Genomic DNA, 17,395 nt, shown 5'->3' on the forward strand with positions numbered 1-17,395 from the left:
TAAAATCTATAGTTCTAACTAGATTAATACATGAGCTCCTTCAGGACAGGGATATTATTTCACCTAGTTTAGTATCCAGAATTTCTAATATTTTGTAGGCTCTCAATAACTATTTCTTGTAGTAATTGAAAAGGACAGGGTGGCCACTCTCTAAGCCTATCCTTTTATGAAAAAACTTCGCTTACTTATTTCCCATCTACATCCCCAAAAAAGCAGTGTCAGATACATGTTCCCCAGTCTCCCTTTCCTGGGAAAGGAGCTAAATAATGTAATTAAATTACTGAATGTGTTTAAACCCCAAGTGAGAAATACACATTGTACAGCAAATCTGATTCCATGGGAAGTATAATACCCCAAAAGGTTATTTATTGTTGACATAGACCAAGCTAGAGGGGAAAATGATTAATCATTCCATTCATAATGAACATGAAGGTCTGATATTTCTTGATTTCTCTTGGTGGAAGACATGGAATATTTTAAAGGATTTACTGGCTCAGTAGATTAAAGTATGATCCAAGTTTTAGAACTTGAACTCCTGCTCGTTAATGTCAGGGCTTTCTTCTCTTTCAAGTCAACCCCCTTCCCCTCCAAAAAATATATATGTATACATACATACCAGTGCTTGTAATGAGGCTCCAGTGGAAGTTCAGAAAAGAGAAGCCACAAGCCAGATGCACAGTCAAGGCTTCCCGTGGTGATCAAGGGAGGAAAACGTACCCATTCTATCTTTGTTGGGCATGGATGAGATGAAGTGTTATATGAACCCAATGCCTGTCTGATGATTCTCAGTTTCTAAACAATGTAAACGTTTATAAATCACATGCAGATTTCTATTTTCTAGTAATTAAGCTTTCTCTATAACCACATACAAGGAGTTTGGATGGGAAAAGAGAAGGGGGAAAGACTGGTCACAAACATCTTCTGGAACGTTGGGAAAAGGCATGTCATACACATACATGTACTGTATTCCCCAAAGCTCCTTGCCAGCAATACTTATGTTTCCTTGTCCTTGGTATTAACTTTGTGAAACTTTAACTTCTCGAAGGAACATTTGTTGATATTTTTACCAATCTTAACTGTACCTTCATTTTCTTATGTGAAAAAACCAATGATAAAAATGTTTGTCCTATCTACCATATAAGGTTACTATGAAGATCAAAAGAGATAATGGGCATCAAAGTGCTTTGAAAGGTATATATCACTACTCAAAATATTATTAGTACCCTCATCACTGTCATTATTTGTTTTCACAACAAGCTTGTAAGGTTGGTAACTATTACTGAGGAGGAAATCAGGGAACAGTAAGATTAAGTGTCTTGCCTTGAGTCCCAAAACTATTTGGTGCCCAAGGTGATATGAATTCACACCCCCCAAGTTGCTACTAGACCATAAAAATCCATGCCCTGAACATAAGAAAGAGAAAAGATTTCCAGAGTCGTACAGGAACACTTTTTTTTCATACCCTTGATCTAACATGCTTACACTTGTGAAGAGCTATATTAAATAATTTCACAGGCATCTGAGTCAAAATGCCAGGGTAGAATCATAAATCTGTTTGTCCAGTGAATCAACCAAAACCAGATATGAAACAAGAAGAGAGGATGTGCTTGTTCCACAGAATGTTTACCCAGCCATAAAAGGACAGATATTCTCAGACCTTCAAAATATGTTACAAATACTAGTTTGGACATGGGAATTACTATATATGCTGTAGAGGGAAGGACAGTTCAGAGCAACTTTTTAGAGGCCATTTTGTCCATGTCTAGCATAATTAAACAGTTTCTGACTTAGCAATTCTTCTACTACAAATTTAGACCTCAGATATAAATTCTCAACTACACAAAGATATATTTATTTAGAGGATGTTCTTTATAACAACCCTTATAATAATAAAAAAATTTAGAAACTTGAAAAAATTGAAGGTCCTTAAAGAATTTGTTAAATAAATTATAACACATTTATTCAATATAAGACTACTCGGCCATTTGAAAAAGTGAGATAAGTTTACATGAACAGATATTAAAAGACCGTGCCATCCATTGTAAGTAATGGAAACCAGCTTCAGAATAATAAAATTTTTGCATAGATAATATATACAAAGATTGGAAAGACATGTATCTGAGTGTTAATACAAGTTTTCCCTAAAAAGTGTGTGACTGAGGGGCACCTGGGTGGCTCAGTTTGTTAAGTGTCTGCCTTTAGCTCATGTCTTGATCTCAGGGTCCTGGGATTGAGCTTCGTGTAGGGCTCCCTGCTCAGCAGGGAGCCTGCTTCTCCCTCTCCTTCTGCCTGTTGCTCCCCTGCTTGTGCTTGCATGCTCTCTGTCAAATAAATTAATAAAATCTTTAAAAAAAGGTGTGTGATTGAGAAGACTTTCACTTTCTTTATTTTATTGTCTGAATGTTCGTTAAAATGAGCATGTTTTATTTCAAGATAAAGATAATTTCTTAATCAGTTTGTTTGTTGATTCGGTGCTGTCTCAATGAAAAGCATAAAAATATGTTTTATGTAATAAAAATAAAAAATAGGTGGTAAAGAATATTCCAAAAAAGAATAAGGATAAAGATGGAAGACGTGCCAAGCATCTCTAGTCCTTCCAGATAAAGTAACAGTAATTAAATGATGCAAAACTGACACAAAAACAAACACAAATAAATTTGTATTTTAAAAACTAGATATATCAGGGACGCCTGGGTGGCTCAGTTGGTTAAGCAGCTGCCTTCGGCTCAGGTCATGATCCCAGCGCCCTGGGATCAAGTCCCACATCGGGCTCCTTGCTCAGCAGGGGTCCTGCTTCTCCCTTTGCCTGCCACTCTGTCTGCTTGTGCTCACTCTCGCTCCTCTCTCTCTCTGACAAATAAATAAATAAATAAATCTTAAAAAAAAAAAAAAAAAAAAAAAAGCTGAATAGATTTCTATTTCATAAAAAAAAAAAAAAAAAGAAAAAAAAAAAAGAAAAACTAGATATATCACTTTATATGCTTTGTTTAAGTGTTCAGTGAAGTAAGAATTACATAATTTCAGGATGCCTGTGTGGCTCAGTCAGTTAAGTGTCTGACTCTTGATTTCGGCTCAGGTCATGATCTTCGGGTTGTGAGATCGAGCCTCACATCGGACTCCCTCCTGGACATGGAGTCTGCTTAATATTCTCCCTCTCCCGGGGCACCTGGGTGGCTCAGTGGGTTAAGCCTTTGCCTTCGGCCCAGGTCATGATCTCAGGGTCCTGGGATCAAGCCCTGCATCTGGCTCTCTGCTCAGCAGGGAGCCTGCTTCCCCCTCTCTCTCTGCCTGCCTCTCTGCCTACTTGTCATCTCTCTCTCTCAAATAAATAAATAAATAAATAAATAAATAAAGATTCTCCCTCTCCCTCTGTCCCTCCCCCCCTTCTCTCTCTCTCTCCCTCTCTAAAAACAAACCAAAAAAACAAACAACAAAAAAACAAAAAAAACCCCACATAATTCTGGGCAAGTGAACATTATTTAATAAATAAAGAGGGATAATTACAGTGCAATATAGAGAAAATTGATTTAGACTAAAACTTATACCTCAAGTGAACTCCCTGCCAATTATTTGGTTATAGAAATGTAGAAAGAAGAAAAAAAGAAAAGGAAAACATTAGTTACAAAACATAACGTTATGCTAACATTTCCAGAATTTCCATAAAGTATGAAGAAACATCCTAACACTGTATTACTCAGACTTTTTAGTTTGTTTGTTTGAACTATTTCCTTAAGTCAATTTCCCAGAATAAAACTCTTGGCAAACACACACACAATTTACATGGTTCTTGACAGGTGTTGGGGATCAAATTCAGAACATGTTTTGATAAGGATGAGAGTATTTACAGACAGAATTAAACAAGATATCTGATCTCAAGCCCATCTGGAACATCATACATTCTAGAAACTACAACATATAAAATTAGATACAACCTGTATCCATCACAAAAGTAAAATAAATTATAATATGTCTTTCTAATTAAATATTAAGATCCACACAAAAAGGGGTGCCTGGGTGGCTCAGTGGGTTAAGCCCCTGTCTTCGGCTCAGGTCATGATCTCAGGGTCCTGGGATTGAGCCCCACATTGGGCTCTCTGCTCAGCAGGGAGCCTGCATCCCCCTCTCTCTCTGCCTGCCTCTGCCTACTTGTGATCTCTCTATCTGTCAAATAAATAAATAAAATCTTTTTTTAAAAATCCACACAAAAAGATAGATATAAAGATGAGGCTAAAGATAAAAAATGGTTTACGAACTAAGTGAAAGATTTTCAGTGCTATGGGTACTTTAATTAGAACTCTGTATAAATGTAGATAAAGATTCACAGGAAGCAGAGAGAGAGAGAAAATATTTGTGTTGAGAATGTGAGAATATGGGATAATTTTGTGTTACTTTTAATTTTATTGTAACAATATGTAATATATTTAAATAACCTAATGGAGCATATTAAAATGTACAGATGACAAGAGTAAGATTTTTCCCACCAACTTGCAACTCTGTGGCCACTAGATAGGATGTGACAGGATACCTTGAAAGCACAACCTTCTTATCAATAAATACCAGTTTTAATTGTCTATGAGCAATGGAATAACACACAAAAAAGTGCAATGCCTAAAATCACATATATTTTTACTGGAAATACTACCACAGAATATCTATTAGATTAATCTAGGGACAGCAGGGGAGGGATACCAGGCTCATAATATGATTCCAAGAACGTCACAAAACCACTTGGTAGCTCAGGCTCCACAATAGCAAAAGAGCTATGGTAGCCTCATTTTCCCCCCATAACACATGAGAATAGTCTGTACTTAGAATTCTTACTAGCAAAAGAAAAAGAGACACGAAGTACATATATTTGAGTTGCAGAACAGACTGTGAGTTAGCTGAAGGCCGGGACAGAACTCAATTTCTTCACATCCTAAGAATTTAGTAAGGTGCCCCTACTTTGCAGATGTGCGTTTGTAGAACAATTTGGTATACTACTGCCACCTGGTGGTAGACCATAGAATAACTGGAACTGAGACCCTCATGAACACTTTTCGTAAACACTAGTAATGATGTTTCCACTTAGACCAATACTGATTAATACAAGCATTAAACTATATATTTTATTAGTTTGCCAAACAAAAAAGTTCGGAAATGATAATGTAAATATATATTCTTAGAAGCAAAGTTTCTTTGAATTGATTCTTTGGAAAAAAATACAATTTTTAATATCAGCAGCGCAATAATTCCTCATTTTCAACTTTCACACATTTTTCTTCCTTAGGAAAAAGTGGTTTTAGAAATTATTCTTTCTTCCCAAATATTCTAATTATAATGTATACAAACAAAACCTTCATTGAAAATTTTTAAACAATTTCACCATTTATTCATTCACCATATGCGTACAATGGCACCCTTGACGCAAGTAAAAAGAAAATTATTTTGAGATACTTCAAATATGTTGTATAACTCATGCCCTGGCTCACTGATTATTATAATAGGCATTAAACACCCTCAGGTATTCCTAGCTTAACTCTGCTAACTCAGAACTAAATTCAAGTATTTCTCTGATGTCAAAGAAGTACTTGTGTTGTCAACATATAAATGAAACAAGATTTAAAAGTGCACAATTTTTAACAATCTTTATTAGAAATTTTGTTTTGCATCATCTCAGTTTGCAAAGCCTCAGCTGCCTAATCCTGATCATAGCTAAGATTTACTTCTAGGGATTATTTGAAGAGCTGGAGCAGCAGAAACAAAGAAGACCTGATGAGAAGCACAAGCTTCTTTAACATCAGGGCAAAAACATGCCGCAGGTGCTATGACATTGGTTACCGGGCACTGATAGACTCTTAGCCATTACCAGCCGACCTGATGATACTGACACCACAGGAGAATTGGCATTTCCCCAGGTACAAACTCTGCTCTTCCTGGAGTACTGGAAGATGAGATGGACAGGAGCAGAGGCAATAACCAACTGGAAGACTAAATGTGTCTGAAGTATATATTCTTAATTGATTTGCAGCTGGGTTCTTGCTGAGCTACTAAACATACATGCCTTAGTGTTTGCCTCAGACTAAAGGAAAAAAAGAGAAAACTGCTAAGCTGGGCATCCATTAATCATGGTGTACTAAAATTTAAGATTAAAAACAAAGTAACAGGGGTGTCTGGGTGGCTCAGTGGGTTAAAGCCTCTGCGTTCGGCTCAGGTCATGATCCCACTGGAATGGAGCCCGCATGGGGCTCTCTGCTCAGCGGGGAGCCTGCTTCCCCCTCTCTCTGCCTGCCTCTCTGCCTTCTTGTGATCTCTGTCTGTGAAATAAACTAATTAATTTAAAAATCTTTAAAATAAGTAAATAAATAAAAACAAAGTAACAGTTGCTTCTTTAATGTCTGAGGAGTTTTCTGCTCTTTCATGTCTATTTCAAATTTCCTTTTAAGAGATATTTATAGGGGCGCCTGGGTGGCTCAGTGGGTTAAAGCCTCTGCCTTCGGCTCAGGTCATGATCCCAGGGTCCTGGGATCGAGCCCCACATCGGGCTCTCTGCTCAGCGGGGAGCCTGCTTCCTCCTCTCTCCCTGCTTGCCTCTCTGCCTACCTGTGATCTCTGACTGTCAAATAAATAAATAAAATTAAAATAAAATAAAATAAAGAGATATTTATATTTCCTCTTTCCTCTGGGGATATATAATTTTATCATCCAAACAGGGACATTTTGGGAATGAAGGAAAACACTAATAACAATTATTCCAGGACAACAGTCATCCCAACCCCTTCGGGGATTCCCATCCTCTCCTAAACCCACTGCAGTGAGGTTCTATCCCCCACCAAAAGTGCTCTCAGTAAGGTGCCATGTTGTTAATGACTAAAATCACCAGTTCTTCATCTCAATTTTACTGACCTTCTGTAGAATACAGTTGATCACATTTCCTCCTTAATACTTTCTTTACTTGGGTCCAGAAACATTGCACTCCTTTTTCCTTCCTCTTCCAATCAAGTAGATGTTTCATTCTCCTTTGCTGGTTCCTCTTCTAATCCTTGATCTCTTCAAGTCATAACGTTCCAGGACACGGTCCTTGGTCCTTTTTGCTATCTATACTCACTGTCTTGCTGATCTCAACCAACCCCTAAACATACTGAAATACCTCTCATTCATGTCCTAAACTCTAGACTTGTATATTCATATTCTGACTTCACATCTCCACTTGGATGTCTAATAGACATTGGTGATGGTTAATTTTATGTGTCAACTGGCTAAGCCATGATACTCACCCAGATAGTTGGTCAAACATCATTCTAGATTTTTCTGTAAAGGCATTTTTTTAGATGACATTAACATTTAAACCAATAGACTCTGAGTAAAGCAGATTACTCTCTATAATGTGGATGGGCCTCATCCAATCAGCTGATGGTCTTAAAAGATGAGGACTGAAGTCCTCCAAAGAGGAGAGAATTCTTCCCCCAGACTGTCTTGGACTCAAGCTGCCACACCAACTCTTCCCTAGGTCTCCAGTCTGCTGACCAGTGTGGATTCTGGACTTGTCAGTTCCCACAATCCCATTAATCCCAAGCAATTTCCTCAAAATCTGTCAATCTCTCATCTTTTCTCTCTCTTTGTCTCTCTTTATCCCTCTTTCTCTCCCTCCCTCTCTCCCAGCCACCAAATATATATGTGTATATACATATACATATATACAAATACATACATACACATGTATTTTATTTCTCTGGAGAACTCTAATACACCTTAAACTCAAAATATCCCAAACTGAACTACATGTCTTGGCCCCCAAACCCTTTCAGCCTGCAGTCCTATATTCTTCTCCATCTACTGACAACTACATCTATCAGGTTTCTTGAATGGAGTCTTCTCTTTATCTCATATTCCACCATCATTCCCTACAGAAATTCTGCTGACTGAGCATTCAAAATATATCTCCCCTATATAAAACTGCAACCTGCCTTCAATCCTGGCATTCTGAATCCTCTTTAATATTATATTTAAAACAATTTTTTGTATAACTTTTAACATACTAATTCTCCTATTTATGACATTTAGTTTTTGCTCTGTTTCCTCCAAACAGACTAATAATTTCAAAAGAACAGAGATCTTCATTTTAGTCACTGACATTATCACAGTGCTTAGGACTGTTTTTTTCACAGCATAGGCAATCAACAATTATTTTAAAATAAAGAGTAGGTTTGAAAAATAAACCTGAGAAAAATCTCTGAAAAGTAAGTTAAAAGACAAAGAGATGGAAAACAGTAGGAAAAAAATTAGACGACCTCTCTAAGAGACCCACATCTAAATAGAGTTTCCAGAAATAAGAGTACAGAGAAATGATAGATGGACTTTATCAGAGAAAGATTTCAAGAAATTGCCCACTACTCTCATTAGTAAATTACATGCATTTTTGAAAACAGAATCCAAAAAAACGCCAAGTGCTTCGGATGAAAGATATCCATGACAAAGCACTGCATTCTGAAATTTCAAATCACCAGAGCCAGAGAGAACATTCCAAAGTTTTTTAAGGGGGAAAAAGCATTTACTTCTAAAGATTTAGAATCTGAATAACACTGCACTTCTCAACAGCAATACTGGTGCTTAAGTTCAATGGAACAATCTTTAAAACTGTAACTTCTTTTGTCCTAGAATTTTATGCTCAGTCAAGCTTTTAACTGAGGATGAGGGTCCTTTTAAGAAATGTACTGGTTTGGGACGCCTGGGTGGCTCAGTTGGTTAAGCAGCTGCCTTCGGCTCAGGTCATGATCCCAGCGTCCTGGGATCGAGTCCCGCATCGGGCTCCTTGCTCCGCAGGGAGCCTGCTTCTCCCTCTGCCACTCTGTCTGCCTGTGCTCGCGCTCTCTCTCTCTCTCTCTCTGACAAATAAATAAATAAAATCCTTAAAAAAAAAAAAAAAGAAATGTACTGGTTAAATAAAATTCATCAGTATATCAAAAATAATATAACAAGCAGCTTTTAATACAAGCATCCAAAATCTTATGATGGTGTATTTATAAGAAGGAAATTTGGACACAGAGACAAACACACATGGGAGAAGGCCACGTGAAGACACAAACAAGATTGCATCTGTGAGTCAAGGAAAACCAAGCATTGATGACATCCACCAGAAGGTAGAAGAGGTGAGGAAGGATTCTCTCCTAGAGACTTCAGAGAACTATGACCCTGCCAACACCTTGGTTTTGAACTTCTAGCCTCCAGAACTCAAAGAGAACAAATTTCTGTTGTTTTAAGGCACTCAGCTTATGGTAATTTGTTATGGTAGCTCCTGGAAACTAATACACCACCCAAACTTTAAAGACAGTTGTCTTAGTCCACTCAGGCTGCTACAACAAAAATCTCATAAACTCAGCAAACATTTATTTACTGTAGTTCCGGATGCTTGGAAATTCAAAATCAAGTTGTTGGTGGAGTCCCTGTCTGGTAAGGCCCACTTCCTAGATGACCATCCCTATAGCTCCACATGGCAGAAAAACAAGGGTGCTTTCCTGGACCTTTTTAGTAAAAGTACTAATTCTATTCATGAGGGCCTCACCCTATGACCTAATGACCTCCCAAAGGCTCCATACCACCGCTGTGGTGGTGAGGATTTCAAGAAATGAATCTTGGGGATACAAACATTCAGACAATAGAACCAATATTAGATTTCGTGGTGAAACTTTTAAAAATATTCCCATCAAATTCAGGGACAAAATCCACTATGAAGCTTTCTTATCAACATTGTTCTGGAGTTCATAGCCAATGGTTGTAAGGAGGCACAAAAGTGGGAAAGAAACAAACTGAAATGCCTTATTTTGTTGATAATATAATTTTATAAATGGAAAATTCAAGAATATGTACAAACAAACTAAAAGAACTATAACAAAATTCATCAAGATCAATGGATACAAGATCAGCATAGAAAATTCAATAGCATGTCCGTATACTGCTAATAACCCATCAGAAATTAGTATTGATAAACTATTCATTTCCCAAAGCAACAAAAACTATAAGATCCCTAGGAATAAATTAACAGAGATACAGTATTGCCTTTATGGAGAAATAACTATGTTTATGAAGGATATGAAAGAAAACCTGAATAAATGGAAACGTCTAATCATGAATTAGAAGACTTGCTATCATAGAGAGGTCATTTTCTACATGATTAATTTCAACACATTTCCAATAAAATCTCAACAAGATTGACAGATTTTAAATGTATGTGGGAGAACAAAGAATCAAGTTACTCTTGAAAAACAAGGGAAAGGGTTCCAAGGAGCATGGCAATGGTGAAGGGACAAGAAATCCAACCAATAAAACAGAAATGAAAGCCAGATCTATGTTTTGGCCACATAAAAATCAATGCAGAAATATGGGTGGCTCATTAAATAATGGTAGGAACAAGCAGCTCTCCTTACTGGGAAAAAAAAAAAATTAGATCCCTAACTCACAAAATACACAAAGAGTAGGTGCTAAATATCTCTATGTCTCAAAGCAAGGTGCTGGGCCATTCATGAAGACATAAAAAAGAAATCACCAAAAAGAACTCTGTGGTTTATTGTGGACATGTGGACATACTCACGGATGCCCACCATGAGTGCTACCTTTCCAAGATGAAATAAAAAATAACTACAGATACATTTCCCATTCTCCTTGCTGTTGCTATGCCTCCATATGAAATTTAGGCTTAGCAGTGACAAGTCAGCATGTTCTGGGGTCAACCGTGGCAATAAGAGTTGCCCAACCGGGATAGGGGTGGGGTGGCTCTGGGTCGGAGAAGACAGAGTTGCCTACCAGGCCAATTCTGTGTGGGCTTCCAAGAGCAGTTACTGGAAGCTCACGGCACCCCTCCAGCATTCCCATGATACCAGGAGCTTCACACTATCCATAATAATCCCTCCGGTTTAGACAAATTTGTCATATGCAATAGACACAGGATCCTTATTACCTACCTTATGAATATTTAAGATGTTGGACAAGCCAGGAGGATGTATGTGTTTAAGAGAGACATTTTTGGAAAAAGCTATTGAAGTGCTTTGGAAACTCCCTCATTCCCATACGGGATGGTTAGGAGGAGAGTGGAGGGGCAATTCTTTTCTTTCACTTCAATTCCAGGGAGACAAGTTCTGGAAAATCCTCTTGGAGAACCTGACCCATGTAACCCAGAGTTTGACCCATGACTAACACATTTAAAGGCAAAAGGTTGTGACAGAAGCCATCTATCCAGCCTCAGAAAGATGATGGCTGCTTCAGAAGTCAGCCCTACCTCCACTGATGCGGGGACAGGCTGTACACAGTATCTCTCAGGAACCTCCAGAAAGCCCCCAGCCCCCACCAAGAAAAAGGGTCAGTTTCTGACAACCATCAAAGACAGAGTGCCTACATCAGATCACAAGAATAAATAAATAAATAAATAAATAAATCTGTCAAGTAAGACCTTTCTTGTCCCTTGCCTCTCTTTCCACCCCTTCTCCTTTCCAGGTTTGCAGGAACCACCGGGGACCTGGTGAAGGGGATGAGAGGGAGAGTCAATCAGAGGTAGAAGAGAAGCAGGAAGCAGGGAGGTGACAGACAAGAAACTGATGACACACGCCCATCCTGGTGGCAGTCTTTCAGCCTGAAACAGACATGAGCTCAGAGAGAGAGGCCAGTTTCTTTCTTTCTTTCTTTCTTTCTTTATTTATTTATTTATTTGACAGACAGAGATCACAAGTAGGCAGAGAGGCAGGCAGAGAGAGAGAGGGGGAAGCAGGCTCCCCACCAAGCAGGGAGCCCCATGCAGGGCTCCATACCAGGACCCTGGGATCATGACCTGAGCCAAAGGCAGAGGCTTTAACCCACTGAGCCACCCAGGTGCCCCGAGGCCAGTTTCTTTTTAAATAAAGCCCAGGATATTTATCATTATACTAAATTTGACATTTAATTTCTAAAATGAGATCATTTCTAGATTCAAAAATTTCATTACTGGTAAATACCCCAAGACAAATATTACACAGGCACCCAAGGAGCTATGTCAAAAATACTCATTGCAGCATAGTTTATGATAATAAAAGTTCAAAAAACAGGAGACTAGGTGAAGAAATGAATAAATTAATGAACAAATAAAATAGCTGATCTTTAACCTCTAGAACATTCTCCTAGATTATTCAGTTTCAACCTTAAAAAATTTCCCTAGATTTTGGTTCTTTAAACCAACCAAGCCTAACCTCTTGTTGGAGAGCTTTGGTAATTTAAATGATTTGTGCTAATCATCTGTACCAAATTCTGTTGTATATCTTTATTATCATGATCATAAATAATAATTGTTTCCATTTGTAGATGGTGGTGTCATGAGAAGTATGAAAAACAAAAAAAAAAACTTTGTCTCTGCCCTTTTAATTAAAGCTCTGCCTAGATATGACTATACTTCACACTGGAAATCAGAAATCAGTATAAGTAGCCCCAAGTAAAAAGGCTTGAAAGAGAAAAAAAGAAAATTCTTTGATAAGTTGGGTTTTTTGTTTGTTTGTTTTGTTTTTTTGTTTTTTAATCCCTCAATAAGCAAAGCACTCAAACAGGTCAGTTCCCATTTTCCAAGAAAACATGACCATATAAGTCAAGAGAGAGACAAGCGGCTGAGAGAAGCTAAGATTTGTATAAATGCAGGTAGGACAAAAGGAAATTATCTTATAGGACTTTGGGGTGGCATCATTCACGTTATGATTGTGAACAGCCTTCTTTAATTGTAATTAGATAGGAGAGGTATCACACTGCACATTTATAATGGGTCCAATTCATTTTGCAAGACCTCTTCTCTATACGTGTCTGAAGAGGGTGGTGTGAGACAGGGAGCTGAGCATCAGTCTTAAGTCATCCTAAAATTCTTTCAAAGCATACAGATTCGAATTACATAAAGTCACTATTGTGCCTCAAGGGTGAAAAGTGTGTAGCAGATTTAGACCCGGGGACAGTAAAATGCGAATTTTGCTACAATAGATTGTTACCAGAAATTTTGAAGTTTGATCACTGGGGAAGGACCAGAGGCTGTCCCGTTGTGAAGTGGTTAAGCAGCTGCATACAATCTAACACATGCAAGAGGCTTAATAGATATCGAAACAGCCAAAGAATGTGAGAGACATGGCCATTTCAGACGCCCCTTCACTGTCCTGGGCCAGTCTGCATAAACAGTACTTAATAAATATACATGCATTTCAGATTTGCTATTTCCAAAACAAATAAAAGCCATGTATTATTTTTTAAATTATATTATGTTAGTCACCATGCAATACATCATTAGTTTTGTTTTTGTTTTTGTTTTTAAGATTTATTTATTTATTTATTTGACAGAGATTACAAGTAGGCAGAGAGGCAGGCAGAGAGAGAGAGGAGGAAGCAGGCTCCCTGCTGAGCAGAGAGCCCCATGCGGGGCTTGATCCCAGGACCCTGGGATCATGACCTGAGCCAAAGGCCGAGGCTTTAACCCACTGAGCCACCCAGGTGCCCCACATCATTAGTTTTTGATGCAGTGTTCCATGATTCATTCTTTGCATATAACACTTGGTGTTCCACGCAATACGTGCCCTCTTTAATACCCATCACTGGGCTAATCCATCCCACATCAACCCCCCCAAAACCTTCAGTTTGTTTCTCAGAGTCCACAGTCTCCATGGTTGGTCTCCTCCACTCATTCGCCCCTTTATTTTTCCCTTCCTTCTCCTACTGTCCTCCATTCTATTCCTTATGCTTCACAAGTAAGTGAAATCATGTGATAATTGACTTTTTCTGTTTGACTTATTTGACTTAGCACAATCTCCTCCAGTCCTGTTGGAGAACCTGACCCATGTAACTGTTGCCATGTTGATGCAAATGTTGGGTATTCATCCTTTCTGATAAAAGCCATGTATTATTAAATAGTGCAGGAGAAGTTAATCCAATCTGCTTTCTTCCGAATGTATTTCTCCGACTAATGTTTAGAACAATGGGACAAAAGCAACTCATCCAGTCCAAACTCAGCCATGTCCTGAAGAGCGCTGGTCACACACTCAGTGCCTATCCCACCATCCAAGCCAGAGCTACATTGTGATGTTAACTGATAGCACACATCAGTGACAGCACACAATAATTCTATGTGACCCACTCACCTGTGGTTAGTGACATTTTCAATGTCTAGGGGTCTGACAAAGGCAGAGAATTTGAGTCAGACTTTGCAAAATATCAAAGCAGGAGACTTTGAAAGAGTCCTCCCTGCCTCATTATGATTTTTTTCAGGATCCTCTTTGTAGTCTGTGGATAAGGAAGTGGAGTGCAGGATTAGGGAGGGAATAGGGAAGAGACTGGCCCCATGAAAGTTTTACATGATAGCATCTGAGTTTTCGAAAACTATCTCTGGGGGCTAGGCAGAGAAAGGATGAGAGAAAGAATTAACTAGAGATAGGGAAAAGGCTTTAGGGGTCATTACAATGCATGGTTGAGAGAGAATGAGAGAATGAAAGACTGAACTATAACAATGAAAATGAGAATTAAGAGGAATAACAAGAAGATCTGAGTGTAGGAGCTCATTAATGGTTTTTCAGATCTCATTTTGAGCTTCTGCTAGTGCTGTAAAGTTATGCTTAATACCTATTGGGTAACTGGGCTACCGCCTGGACCATGTACTTAAATAAGGTTGCCCGAACCACTGGAGACTCCAGTGAGTTGGATCTGCAGGTCAACAGTCACCTTAGAACTTTCCCTACAGATAGGCTAGTAGGGGATTGGAAAATAAATTAGTCAAGTTCCCTCCCAACCCCTCATCATCCTAGCCAGAGTGGGAAATTCTCAAGGATAGCCCTGTGGCAATTTTGGCATCTCCTTCTTAGCCCAGTGGAGAGCACGCAGTAGCTCTCGATAATAAATAAAAATAATAAAATAATTTAAAATTTACCCCCATTTTCCCCTCAGTCTACATGATAACTTCATTTAAAATATAGTCCTAGTTTTAACTGTGAATCTTAAAGATTTTATTTATTTATTTGACAGACAGAGATCACAAGTAGGCAGAGAGGCAGGCAGAGAGACAGGGGGAAGCAGACTCCCTGCTGAGCAGAGAGCCAGATGCAGGGCTCAATCCCAGGATCCTGGGATCATGACCTGAGCGAAGGCAGAGGCTTTAACCCACTGAGCCACCCAGGTGCCCCTTAACTGTGAATCTTAAGAAGTAACTAAATTAACTGTAAGAAATGGAAACATAAACCATCCTAAGAAATTAAAACATAAACCATACTAATCAAAAACCCGGAAGGAACAAAACTGAAAATAATATATACAAATCAGATAAACCACGGGATTGAAAAGTAATATAATGTAGTACACAGTAGTACACAGTACACAGTGGGTAGACTAACGGATTAGTTAGTTAGCACAGATTAGTAATAAGCTCTGTAAGGGGCAAAGAGTTTTATTCGCTTACCTGCTGCAACTTCAGATCCTAGAACAGAGCCCAGCACAGGGGAGGCACTCAGTAAATATTTGTTCAATGAATAAATAAGCTGTCCTGGTTTGAAAAGAAAAGAAAAGAAAAGAAAGGAATACAATTAGCTACAATTAGTGTTTTCTTCTATTAAAAGTTGGTTTGAGTTTTGTTTTGTTTTTTAAATTTGGTCCCATTCTAGAACCAAAGAAAACATCTCCCATGCAGCTGTATTTTTTTTTTTCCTTATGCAGACCACAGTCAAATGGTGATGTTTTAATCTCATAAGGAATAGAGAATAGAATGCAAATTGTTCTTTTTCTCATGATAGAAGCTCTTACACTCTTGCTCTGTCGTTCTGCCTTTCTAGAGAAGCTGGAGATAGAAAATCATGCGTAGATGCTTGACATTTGGTTCTTTCCAGGGAAATAAACTTACTTGGCCAGTTTAATAACTCCTCGGTGAACGATTAATGACGGACTGTTTCCCAGAGATATTTTTCTCAGAAACATGAAGAAAAATAAAATCTTAAAAGGAAAAGTAACATATCTGAGCAATGGGAGAATTTTCAAGTAGCACTTCCTGAAACAATCAAATGTTATCCATGGTGATATACTTTGTCAAGCAGGAATTCATTCAGTTCATTGTGTCCTCAAATACTTCAGTCTCTTCTTAAACTAGCCCAAACAGAGTCTATTTTATCATTGAAGACTTGCACTCATTTATTCATTTAACAAATACGTATCAAGGATCTAAGTGCCAAAATTTTCAGCTACATCCTAAGGATATGGTGTCCAATAAAACATAACCCTTACCTTCCTGGAGGTCATGGCTTCCCATAATTCACTCCATGAGATTTCACAAGTTAAAATGCGAGTGTGTTTTGGGGCGAGTGAAATAAAAGATGTGAAGGGAAGAAATGATAACATCTTTTGAAATGTTACTATGTGCCAGGCACAGTTAGAAGGGTATCCCTAACCAAGTTTTTTAAATATCTTCCACACCATCCTGCTTCCTTTGTTGTTGTTGTTGTTTTTTTTTCACCCTGCTTTTTGTTTTTTCAACTACTCATTCCCACTTGACATTGTTCAAGGCTCTATCCCGGGCTCTGAGAAGTAGCTGGCCGATTGTACCGTTTTTGTAGTCATTGCATGAATGAACTTGAGAGGTAGGAATACTTTTACAAATGAGACCAAGACTGATAGCATAAATGATTTGCTTATTATGACTGTGAGACTCTTAAGTCATAAATCAGGGGCTTCGACCTTTGTATGAAGGCAAAGCCAGTGTTCTTTCTATAGCCGCTCCTTCAAATGCATATTTCTGTAGGGAGGTATGACTCTTCTTTTGCTAAGCATTGTTATGTGAAAGACACTTGGAGGTATAGGGAGCTGGCCTTCAAGAGCCTGACAGTCTGGTTAGGAAGAAAAGAAATATCTGGAGATCCAACTAAATGTGTAAGGCAGTGTCCAGCTCTGGAAGGAACCTGAGACAATAATGGGAGGAGGGTGAGGGCCTGGGGCTGGGTCCTGAAAAGCACCCTCACCTGGCTGGGGTCTGTTGTCCGGGGACTAGGAATAAGCAGAGTTAAGTAAAGTCCTTCAGAGTAGACAGCTTTCCTCACCCCCTTTCCCAGAGTCTGCCAGAGAATAGCAGATTCCTCCCCACCCCTTTCTTGCAGAGGGAAAATGGTGGAAGGTAGAAGAAAGGCTTATTTTGAAGAACGTTTGGAGAGTGTGTGGTCTTAGGAGAAATGAAAGATGGGGAAAAAGAAATTGCAGCAACTGAGGTGGTTTTGCCTAGGAAAGAGAAAAAGTGTGGGAGTGGAGGGTGGGATGAGGAGCCAACTTCAAAGTCTCTCTTCATGGGGAATTCAGAAGTTTGTTGCATGTCCTCACACTTACTTGGAAAACATCTGGCGTGCCCTTCCCTTGAGGGACTGTTGGTTCTTTCTGGAGCACAGGGTTTAGGTTTATTCTCTTG

This window comes from Martes martes (assembly GCF_963455335.1).
Source record: "Martes martes genome assembly, chromosome: 6".
Classification (NCBI taxonomy): Eukaryota; Metazoa; Chordata; class Mammalia; order Carnivora; family Mustelidae; genus Martes; species Martes martes.